Source organism: Pseudochaenichthys georgianus, chromosome 21 (assembly GCF_902827115.2).
Source record: "Pseudochaenichthys georgianus chromosome 21, fPseGeo1.2, whole genome shotgun sequence".
Lineage (NCBI taxonomy): Eukaryota > Metazoa > Chordata > Actinopteri > Perciformes > Channichthyidae > Pseudochaenichthys > Pseudochaenichthys georgianus.
The window spans coordinates 8,064,001-8,075,254 of record NC_047523.1 but is presented as its reverse complement, the minus strand read 5'-3'; the positions used below and the strand labels follow the sequence as shown (position 1 = coordinate 8,075,254).

At 40.6% G+C, this 11,254-nt stretch overlaps 1 pseudogene; it reads left to right on the top strand.

Annotated features, from left to right (window-relative positions):
- The first annotated feature begins 3,711 nt into the window (after positions 1–3,711).
- Positions 3,712–10,815, top strand: LOC117466881 (general transcription factor II-I repeat domain-containing protein 2B-like; annotated as a pseudogene).
- Positions 10,816–11,254: the final 439 nt, after the last annotated feature.

The window sequence follows — 11,254 nt, the reverse complement described above, 5'->3', positions numbered from 1 at the left end:
TGGTCACACCAGATACTGACTGGTTTTCAGACCCCCCCAGACCCCCCCAATAAAGCAAAACTGCACGTTTCAGAGTGGCCTTTTATTGTGGCCAGCCTAAGGCACACCTGTGCAATAATCATGCTGTCTAATCAGCATCTTGATATGCCACACCTGTGAGGTGGGATGGATTATCTCGGCAAAGGAGAAGTGCTCACTATCACAGATTTTTTCAGATTTGTGAACAATATTTGAGAGAAATGGTTATTTTGTTTATATAGAAAATGTTTTAGATCTTTGAGTTCATCTCATGAAAAATGGGAGCAAAAACAACATCCATAATATTCATCTGGCTGCTACTTAAAAATTATTTATCTATTTACCTAATATATCATATTCCAATAACTTGCTTATTGGGTACTGGTACTGCTCAAACCAACTACAAACTAGCGGATTGAGCAGAGAAGGAGTCCGAGAAAGTTGCTCCCCCATGTGACGCGTTTGACGTAGGCTATGACGTAAAAAAAAAGCAGTTTTTAGTAGCAGAGCTCAAAACGGCTCCTTTTCCTCTGAATTCCTGCCCTTATGTCTTGTAAAACATATCAAATCCTGCATTCACTTTTTTAATTGTAATTTTCAGGCAAGGTTAAGCATAAATGTAGTAAAAAAAAAAACAACCTGCAAGTTGCTCTTTAATGTCCCGTTGAAAAGCAATCCAACTTTTGAGTTCATCTAGCTTATTTTCAATCGGTTGAACATTAGCCAGAAGAATACTCAGAAGAGGGGGTCGGTTTTCTCGTTTAGGACAAAATAGAAAATAGCATTGCAAGGGCTCTCATATTCAAAAGCTATGGCTTTTTCCCATTCGATTTCAGAGTATTAAAGTAAATAAGACGTTTGGCAAACGTTAAGCAGGATAATCTCCACATAAATAACACGATTTCTAAGATTTTCAAAGCACAAATCTACTAAATTGTCAGTTTAAAAATATACAAAATACGTATTGTAGTGTACATATGTTTGTATAATGACATTTAATTTTGTTTTCAAATCAAATCAAGTTTTATTTATATAGCACATTTATAAACGATTTTTGGTCGAGCCAAATATAATAAAAATATAATAAAATACATATAATAATAATAATACTATGTATGTATGTATTATAACTAGGGCTGTCAAACGATTACAATTTTTAATCAGATTAATCACAGCTTAAAAATTAATTAATCATGATTAATCACCATTCGAACTATGTCCAATATGCCATTTCTTTATGTATATTGTTGTGGGAATGGAAAGATAAATGACAGAAGGCGGATATATCCATTTAACATACAATATCTATGTTTATTATAACATTTTTCTGCGTGTCAAAATGAAAGACAACCCACACACCTATCAATCATCAAACCCTGGGGTCTTAATTCATTACGTGTTGATTTCTATCAACGGGGGAGTACTTCAGGAAAGTCGACAGAGGGGGGGGGGCGGCGGCGGCTAGTGGAGTACTTCGTGACCACAGAGTGTGAACGTTGTGATCAGCTGTTTTAGCGCAGTTCTCCAGTGAAGGGGGGGGGAGTCTCCCTCCGCAGCCGGTTGGCGTAGTTTTGGCACAAGTCCGTTGTACAGACCGACGTTAACAGCAGCCCTGTCTGTGCACTCCGTGTGCACAGAGTCGGTGCACTCCGTGTGCACAGAGTCGGTGCACTCCGTGTGCACCGACTCTGTCGTCCGGTGATCTAACCTTCTGGAAAAGCTTCACAAGTACGTCGGTACGCAAATGCGCTGTGTGACACAAGTGACGGTACGCATTTCAGATTACGCACATAATCTGTGTACCAGTTATATGCACCCCTGTACTACAGCAAAAGTATTCTCCGTCGGGACTTCCTGCAACAACACCACGCCGTTATCAAAGATGTTCTATTGAGAAGACGATCACTACGTGACAAACGTTTTCAAAACCGTGGCTACTGAAATCAATCTTACTAACTGCTGTCTGTGCAATTTACTCCGCGCGAGTTGGCAGACTTTATTTAGCTTACTTTAACATCATTTTTCATGGTAGGGCTAAGCCATTTCTTGGTATGGGTGTAGCCTACCCCAGCCATACCCTGGCGCTGCCACTGGTGGCACGTATGGGGCGGGCCATTCTGCACATGCGTTAAATGCGTTAAATATTTTAACGCAATTAATTCAAAAAATGAATTACCGCCGTTAACGCGATCATTTTGACAGCACTAATTATAACATAATACATATAATAAAAATAGCCTACAGTAGAGACACTTTACAGCAAATACAACAGCACAGATTGTTCAGAATATCAGTATGAGAAAAACGACACCCTCTATCCTTAGACCCTCATATCGTACAAGGAAAAACTTCCAGAGAAAACCCACAGTTTAAGGGAAAATGGGAGAAACCTCAGGGAGAGCAACAGAGGAGGGATCCCTCTCCCAGGACGGACAGACATGCAATAGATGCTGTGTGTAAATGGAAGAGATAATACATTTTACAGCATATAGACCGAATGTTAGGAAATGCATGTGTCTGTAATAAGAAGATGAATCCACGAGGATGTCAGCTACAATCCTGAGGAAGCCATCAGGGAAGCAGCATGGCGAGACCCAAGGCAGGACCGCAGAGACAGGTTCAGCCACGACCCGAAGTCCACGACTTAATCCAGAACTCAGGATACAGGATCCAGGACACAGGACTACAGCAAGAGGATCAGCCTCGACTCCGGATCCCGTCATAGATATAGATACAAAACAAGAAAAAAGATTTGGCTGGGTTAATCGGAAGAAGAGAATACACAGACACAGACAGAGAGGGAAAAGGTCATTGGATAAAAGTTATTCTTGATAACCCTCTAGAACAGACCTGGGCATTGTACGGCCCCCGGGCACACACATTTGGTTGACTCTGACCGGCCCGTGTAAGGTTAATTGGAAATTACAAAATAAACATTTTCTAATTTTACCTCATGCATGGACTAAAGCTGCAATGCTTTTATTTTGAAGTTGTTTTTTATTCACGTACATAATGACGCAATACGTCAAATCAAGACGTGCGCGTTATTGGATCATTGTCACAAGACGACTTTAGCGCTCAAAAATGTCAGCTCATGCTAAAAAAAGAAAGGTAGATGCCGAATGTAGGGTTTTCAACAAAAATTGGACTGCTAAGTATTTATTTACTGAAGTCGGAGGTAAAGCCGTGTGTTTAGTTTGCGGGGAGCAGATCGCCGTGTTCAAGGACTACAATTTGAGTCGGCATTACGAGACGAAACACGCGGAGAAATACAAAAACTTGACTGATGCTGAAAGGGCGCGCACATCGAACGCTTTGCTAGCTAAGCTGCAAAAGCAGCAAGGCTTTTTGACCAAGCTTCACACATCCAAGGATGCAGCAACCAAGACCAGCTTTGTGATATCCCACAAAATAGCTAAACACAGTAAGCCATTCTCAGAGGGGGAGTTTGTCAAAGAGTGCTTAGTGGACTCTACAGCACTAATATGCCCTGAAAAAAAGAAGCCTTTGAGCAAGTCCCGCTGTCCAGGCGAACCGTGACGAGAAGGATCGAGGACATTGCGGGGAATCTGGAGCTTCAGCTGCAACATGAAGTGGCAAGTTTTGACTTTATCTCCTTGGCTTTGGACGAGAGCTGTGATGTCCGCGACACAGCGCAGTTACTCGTATTTGTCCGTGGGATAATGCAAGATTATGCAAGACTACAAGATTACGGAGAAGCTGGCAGCAATGCGGCCGATGAAAGGGACGACGACAGGGAGCGATCTGTTCACGGAGGTAAATGCGTGCATGGACACGCTGGGACTGAAATGGGACAGACTGGCAGATGTCACAACAGACAGTTGTCCAAATCTTACAGGTAAAAATGTTGGACTTTTGAAACGTATGCAAGATAAAGTGACTGAAATCGACGCAGATCAGAAATTGGTATTTTTGCATTGTATTATACACCAACATGTGCTGTGCAAGTCAGTGCTAACAATTCACCATGTTATTGATGTTGTTACTAAAATAGTAAACTTCATCAGGGCACGGGCATTGAATCACAGACAGTTTGTTGCACTTTTGGAGGAGCATGAGACTGAGCATCGTGACATCGGCTACCACACAGCTGTCAGATGGCTCAGCCTGGGCAAAGTGCTAAAAAGAGTTTGGGACCTGAAAGCAGAGATTCAAGAGTTTTGTGAGAAGAAAGGCAAAGACTTCCCAGAGCTCTCAGATGAGGACTGGATGGCAGATTTTGCATTTGCTGTTGATGTGACTCTGCACTGATGAATGAACTGAACACCAAAGTGCAAGGCAAGGGCCTTTTTGTTTATGAAAGGCACAGCCTGGTGAAGGCTTTCATGACAAAGATGCAGTTTCTTTCAAGCCAACTGGAGAGCAACACTCTCACTCACATGCAAACCCTGAAAGAAGTCACACCATCAGCTGATCACCTCCGCATGTTGGGAGGTGTATGGTGAGTTTTCAAGGCGATTTGAAGATCTCCGAACAATCGAGGATGAAATGATTTCCTCTCCCTTTACCTGCAGTGTGGATAATGCACCCAGTGATGTTCAGCTGGAACTCATCGACCTGCAGTCTGATGCTGGTAGAGCGCTTTAAGTCAGGATCTCTGCTGGATTTCTACTCTTCTCTCGAGGAGGAGAACTTTCCAAACATGAGGAGACATGCTCAGAAGATGTTGGTTCTCTTTGGCTCTACCTACATATGTGAACAAACATTTTCAAAGATGACGTTTATGAAATCCAGGTATAGATCCTCTCTCACTGATGATCATCGGTCAGCTGTGCTTCGCATCTCCACCTCAGACACTCAACCTGACTTCGATGCACTCGTTAAAGCCCAGCAGAGACTAGCTTTCTCTCACTGAACAAGAAAAAAGAACTTAAAAACACCAAATGAAGTGGTTAGACTACACATGTAGGCATGTAAAGGAACTAGCAGTGAACTGGGACACTTTCTTTGGAAGCCTTTTTCTCAAAATCACAGTTCAGTGATGTTCAGTGACAGTTCAATATGATGTATCTTGCTGAATGTTTGGAGCACAAAGACAATGTTGTGATGTCTTAAGAATGCTAAGAACCTTTACACAACTGTCCAACAGTATATGAAACTCAAAATGTGTTTTGTTGTGAATGCGACTGAACATTTTCACTAATATGAGTCAGAAATGGTGAAAAACGTTCACATTTTGTTTACCATTGTTTTGAGAAATTTGATTGAATAAATTACATTGTTTGTAAGGCAACCTCACTTTTTCATTGCTCAACTATAACATATACTCTTACCAGCTTGTCAAAACAATGCTATTTACTGCTATTTATAAAGAAATACAATTAATATTATGCAGAATTGAGTTCAGCCTTTTGGGCCGGCCCCCTATTTTTTTTGTTGGAAAAAATAATTGCCCACCCCTGCTCTAGAAAGATCTCATGAACTTCCCCACTCAATCTATCAAGACCCGAACAGTTCTATTAGATATAGGATAAGAAACAGAGACAGGGAGCACAACAACCTATCTCTTCGTCAGATGCACTCCCCCAAGCGACTCCGTTTTGTACAATTTGATGTTTGTCTAAGGAAAAATCACTCAAAACCTGTCCTTCAATGGGAGCTGATCTGAGCTGATCTGAGCTGATCTGCCCTGACAGAATTTTCTTAGGCAACGTCAGCTTTGAGCGAACTTCCTACAGCGGAAAATCCTCTGTGCTATCTCCTCCTTTTACTTCAACAATCCTCCCTCCACTCCAAACTAAGCTCTGACTGCCAAGGCTGTGATCATTTTCCACTCTCTCCTAACATGCAGTTTCGTGGCCTGGGCTCATCTGCTAAAGTCATCTCGCCCCAACCCCCCCTCCCCAAACCTAGCAGACATTTGAGGCCAATAAAACGGAGGCAATAACAGGAGAAAACTTAACAGAACAAAAACGAAGGTACAAAATGTTCAAGATAAACAACGTCTCACATTATGAAGCCAGTTTTCCAAACTATGCAATCAGTGGGATCTGTGTTTTTATGAATCAACTGCTATAAGCCTCTCATTTGAAATTATATAATAAAAAAAATGTGTAAGATGAATCAGCCACATTAGGACATACATGTCCTCCTGATTCATGTTACTCATCCTCTTATGTCAAAGGGGACTAATAAACAAGTAGGGCTCAATACATATAGTATTACAAAAGCTGTGTGACTAATTTGACTTAAAGGGAGTTTGCAATGGGTCTTTAAAGATACATATTTTTACATTCGCTCTTTGTTTTTGGTGTTAAATTCTTGAGTTCTCACTGTAATCGAGAATGAAATGGTTTTCTCACCAAATTAGCTTCTTTGATCACGTAATTCAAAACTCATCTGGGCGGCAGGGGACTGTTGTGTTTAGCATGGCGCACATTTCCGGCAAGCACCGGTGAAGGAAACGTTGTAACCTGCACCAGGGGCCCTCCAAGGCACCCACATATGAGCGCTGCAGTGAACCACGGGTTGACCTCCTCTAAAGAGAAATGAATTGTTTCCTTAGTCTTCCTGCTGAGCCCTTGACGACAGGTATGATATCCTAAAGAAAACAGGCAAACGGAAAGTTTGCTAATGAGTTAATAATCCCAATGACTAAGTATCACCTTAACTCTGTCAGTTAATACAGGGATAAACTGAATAAAGTCCTTAGCAAAGATGGATTTCTTGAATAAAAATATGCTTCTCCTCGCTTCCTGGAAAGTTTCCAAGTCATACTTTTCATTCTTTGGTTTAAGACAGTAACTTGCTATAGGATGAACAGCTATACAATTAAGCTAAAGTAGGTTCAATCACAAATAGATCATTGAGACTGTCAACATGAAGACATTAGTAAACACATGGTTATTTACACATCGACCTGGGACATAGCAATATTAGCATTCAGTCTTCACCAATTTCTGACGAACATATCTGGCTTTTCTATCTGCTAACCACTCCACTATTTTCACTAGCTACTGTATTGTTCTGTGTGCTGCCAAAAACACTGCGTTGTCTTATTATCTTCTTAAAGTTGTTAATGGTGGACGTATTAACAACCAGGTGTCTTTTTACATCAGGCTGATACAGAGGATATTTGGAGGCTGGTTTCTGGCAACCTGATGAATGTAAGTCCAGTCCAGTATGCAATCTTTATTTAACTCTGGTTTGATTTCTTCTTGCTACGTTATCTTGCTAGATACTCCTATGTCACACAGCTAGAGGCTGTGTTTAACTGGGCAGGTAGTGTACATTGAATTTCTCAGCCCATTGTTACATAAAAAGCTGTCTGGTACAGCTCTGAACTAGGTTTATGAGGCAAAGAAAATAATTGCGTAAAAGAAGGGTAAAGTGTTTAGTAAAGCTGAGAGTATAGCAGCTTAATTGGGTAATACATCTCTGTGGTTATGACAATAAATATGAATTAAATAGAAACAGTCTCTTGACCCATTTAAAGAGGCCCTATGATGCTTTTTCATTTGTTCTCTTTCCTGTAGCGTAATGTGACCTGTCTAAAGGTACCTTGTGTAATAATAAATAAAGAAAAACTATAGCTCTATGGGACACTTTTTTTCTCTGGTGGGTACATCTGATGTCTGATATTCCTGCCAATAGTTTTCACACACTTCTTTTGATCTACAAGACAGTAATGTACCAACAAATGCAAAGGCTAGCAAGTACAAAAAGATGTAAACAATTAATGTATCAAAATGCTCAAAATCAGTCTTTATAAATGTATTATTAGATTAAATCCACTTGTGAGACCTCACACAAAGCATATTGTAAAACTGAGCATAAACATACGTTTTATTTTCACTGGAAGTAGACCTGAAGCCACGCATATATGTCCATTCAACCCTTTGTCACTGGCCCTTTCCCCTTTCCCCTGCCAACAGTTGTTCTGACTTTGTAATGGAGATGAATGCTCTTAAATAGATTGTTGAGGAGCCGTCAGAACAAGTCCTGACAAACCCCTCGAACAGAGCGACCAATAGGAATGCCAGGTGACAAATGAGAAAACTAAGCCATAACAAAACAGTGATCAGTCACAGACAGGCTCCTCCAGGCGGCCGGGGGCGGATCTGGGTAGGGATTTCCTCAGTGATGTGGGAGGACTAACATGGGAACTAAGCATCTCACTGAAGGCAAACAAATACATTTCACTTCAGTGGAGAGCATTATGGAAGGACTCCATTCCCCAGTGGGTGTCAGTGTCTGGGTGTATATCACGTAGATCACGTATATCACTGTAGATCATTATTGCAACCAATTATTTATGATGTGAGAGATAACGAAGAAACCTGCCTTCTATCGACAAATGGAGGGGAAATACTTATTACTTATACTTAATACTATTCTGACTAAATCTACTGAACTGACGGGCAAATGCACTACGAATGGATTGCAACCTCTGATAGAACATTAGGTTGCGTATACTTTCAACCGCTGTCTGTCCTGTTTCTAAGTCTGGTTCACAATGAGTTAATGGTATTAGAGCGCATACAGTTTGCAGCTGATTGCAATTTGACCTCTTTTGCGTCTGATTGGAATGATCCATGTGGCGAAGTAGAATTGTTGCCTTAGCGCCAATAACTCAGTAGGCAAGACAAAGTCAGAGAGAAAATAAAAGCATTATATTCTCAACCGTGGGCTACAGGTGCTGACGGACACGCTGAAGAGGCATTCCTTAAACATCAGGCAGGGAATTTAAATGAGACAGAAAGTCTGGGCGATTAATTCCCAATGTGTTTTCTGAAAAACAGGCTTGGGGCTTAACTGGTTAATGGCCAATGTAAATTTGTGAGGTGTAGTGACCGGTAAAATTAAATTCAACTTTATTTATATAGCCCAAAATCACAAATCCTATTTGTCTCAGAGGGCTTCACAAGTCAACAAACACAATTGGTAATGTAAAACAATGTAAAATGAAAAGATGGCAGTAGTGTATGATACGCGTTGGTTGAGACCCATATGGTTGACACAAATTACTCATACATACTTAAGATTTGTTTAAGGAGTTACATGCCAATCTTTTGCACATACAAATGGAATGGAATACTTTTCTCATTCTGCCACAGCTCCACAATGGGAGGTTGCACTGAAGGCGGACAGCTTTTTAGTGCAATGCTTCTTCAAATGAGCAGGAACAGCCAGAGAACTGGAACAACCAAAGAAAATAAGTGGTAAAAAGGTTTTCAGAGCGGCCTAATGCCTAACCACATGTACATTTGGTTTTACATGGTTCTGGGGAAATGATTTGCACCTTGTGGAAAATGTGAGGAGAGCTGAGGCCGCTGAGCATGAGTCATTGGCCAGCTATCTCTGAGGGGGATGGAAGTTCTGCCTTAGAGTCCGGACTCAGACATTTGTTTACTTCCCAGACAAAGGAGCCGAGAGGCACACGGAGGGGAAAATGGAAGGCAGCACATAACACATTTCAGTGGTTTTTATTTAATATTCCTACAGTTAAAGTGCTTATTAAGACTATTGAGTTTGGACATTTTAAGAATTCCATTGGAAATGTCTGTTACGTTGCAGAATGTATGAAAAGTGTTGAATGTAATCGCTGACAGAGCTGCTTGAGAGTGGACAAACACTTAAACTAGAAAGCAATGGTACAATGGGCTCTGCGAACTGCACTCAAAGTATAAATGCATTCGATTTTTTGACATCGGATTAAAGCAAAGATTCTTGTTGTATACATTGTTACTCTGCACTGACCCTGAACAAACCTGAACAGCTGGCACATCTAAAACTTTTCATCACCCCTTCACAAAAAACTGCTGTTTCTCTCATAATAAATAATAGAAATATTAAAAAATCCTAAGAGAAAATTTATCATTTTACCTCTAATAATTGGCATCTTTTGTATTTGATTTCAAACACAATAATGATTTGGGCAGTCCTTTAAATCCCTTTTTTTGAGGCAGTGGTTGCCATCTGTGGATGAAGTTCCCATGAGATCATGACTAGTCCGATGATCTTAGTGTCTGAAAGAGAGAGGATGCAGCAGACTGGGGAAAGTATGACCACCTCTCAGGAGCTCATCCAAGTCTTTAGTTGGATGTGGTGACTGCTCACTGCGAGCGTGCATTCATCTGCTGAACCAGACCACCAGACTCAGGGACAGTTTCATCCCACAGGCAATACGACTGTTAAACACCTGAACAGTTGAAACAACATCTGTCAAACACCTGAACAGTTGAAACAACATCCCTAATATTCATCTGGCTGCTACTTTGAAATTATTAAAACATTATTTATCTATTTACTATCCTATTTCAATAACTTGCATATAGACTCTTATTGCACTATTTCACTTTTTAAAAATATTTTTCTTTTTGTATTACTGTTTACTTGCACTATATTTTTTCTGTTTATCTGTGTTTTGTGTTGCTCTGTTGGAGAAGCCTGTGACACTTTTCATCTGCATAACTACACTGTAGCTACTGTATGTTCGTATGACTAAATAAAGAACCTTGAACTTGTGTCTTCTAACATTGTGCATTATTTCAGAACATAAGAGGAAACACTTTACAATTAGGTACACAAGGACTTCCGGTTGGGCATGATGGAGTAGAGACGTGCATAGTCCTGCTCCCGAATCTGCTGATGGAGGTCCTTGGCGAGGGCGTCCTTGATTCGCCGCCGGAGTGCGACAGGGCCCACCGCTCACTCACCGACAAGCCCAAGCCGGGACAAAGGCCACGGCCACAGGGACCAGCGGAAGGAGAAAATGATCCGCGAGGCAAGCTACAATACCAAGGTACGCCCATCGCCATCTACGAGGACCACTGACATAATGGTAAGATATAATAATAATTCAAGTACATCCTTTCAAACAGAACTTTGTATTGAACATTCAACATTGCAAATGAAATGTGAAATAATATTCAAATATATAAATTATATATAATAAATAAAACAAATGCATTTAATTATAACAAATTAATTAAAATCACACACAACCAAAACAATCAATTAAATAGACTCAGGCTGGACAACAGAGCTCTCTCTCTTTCATATATATATATATATATATAAATATGAGCACACATTGTCTTACAAGCAAAAAAAACCTCCTTAAAACAACAGTCAAGTGTTCAGTCCACTTTCCATACAAAGACCCAGATGACTCAACAGGCCATATCCAAATCTGTATTTCAAAGATTTAGAGCAAGGAACACCAACATCTTTGCATTGTCACCCGAAGTGATGGGCTGATCCGCTACAAATA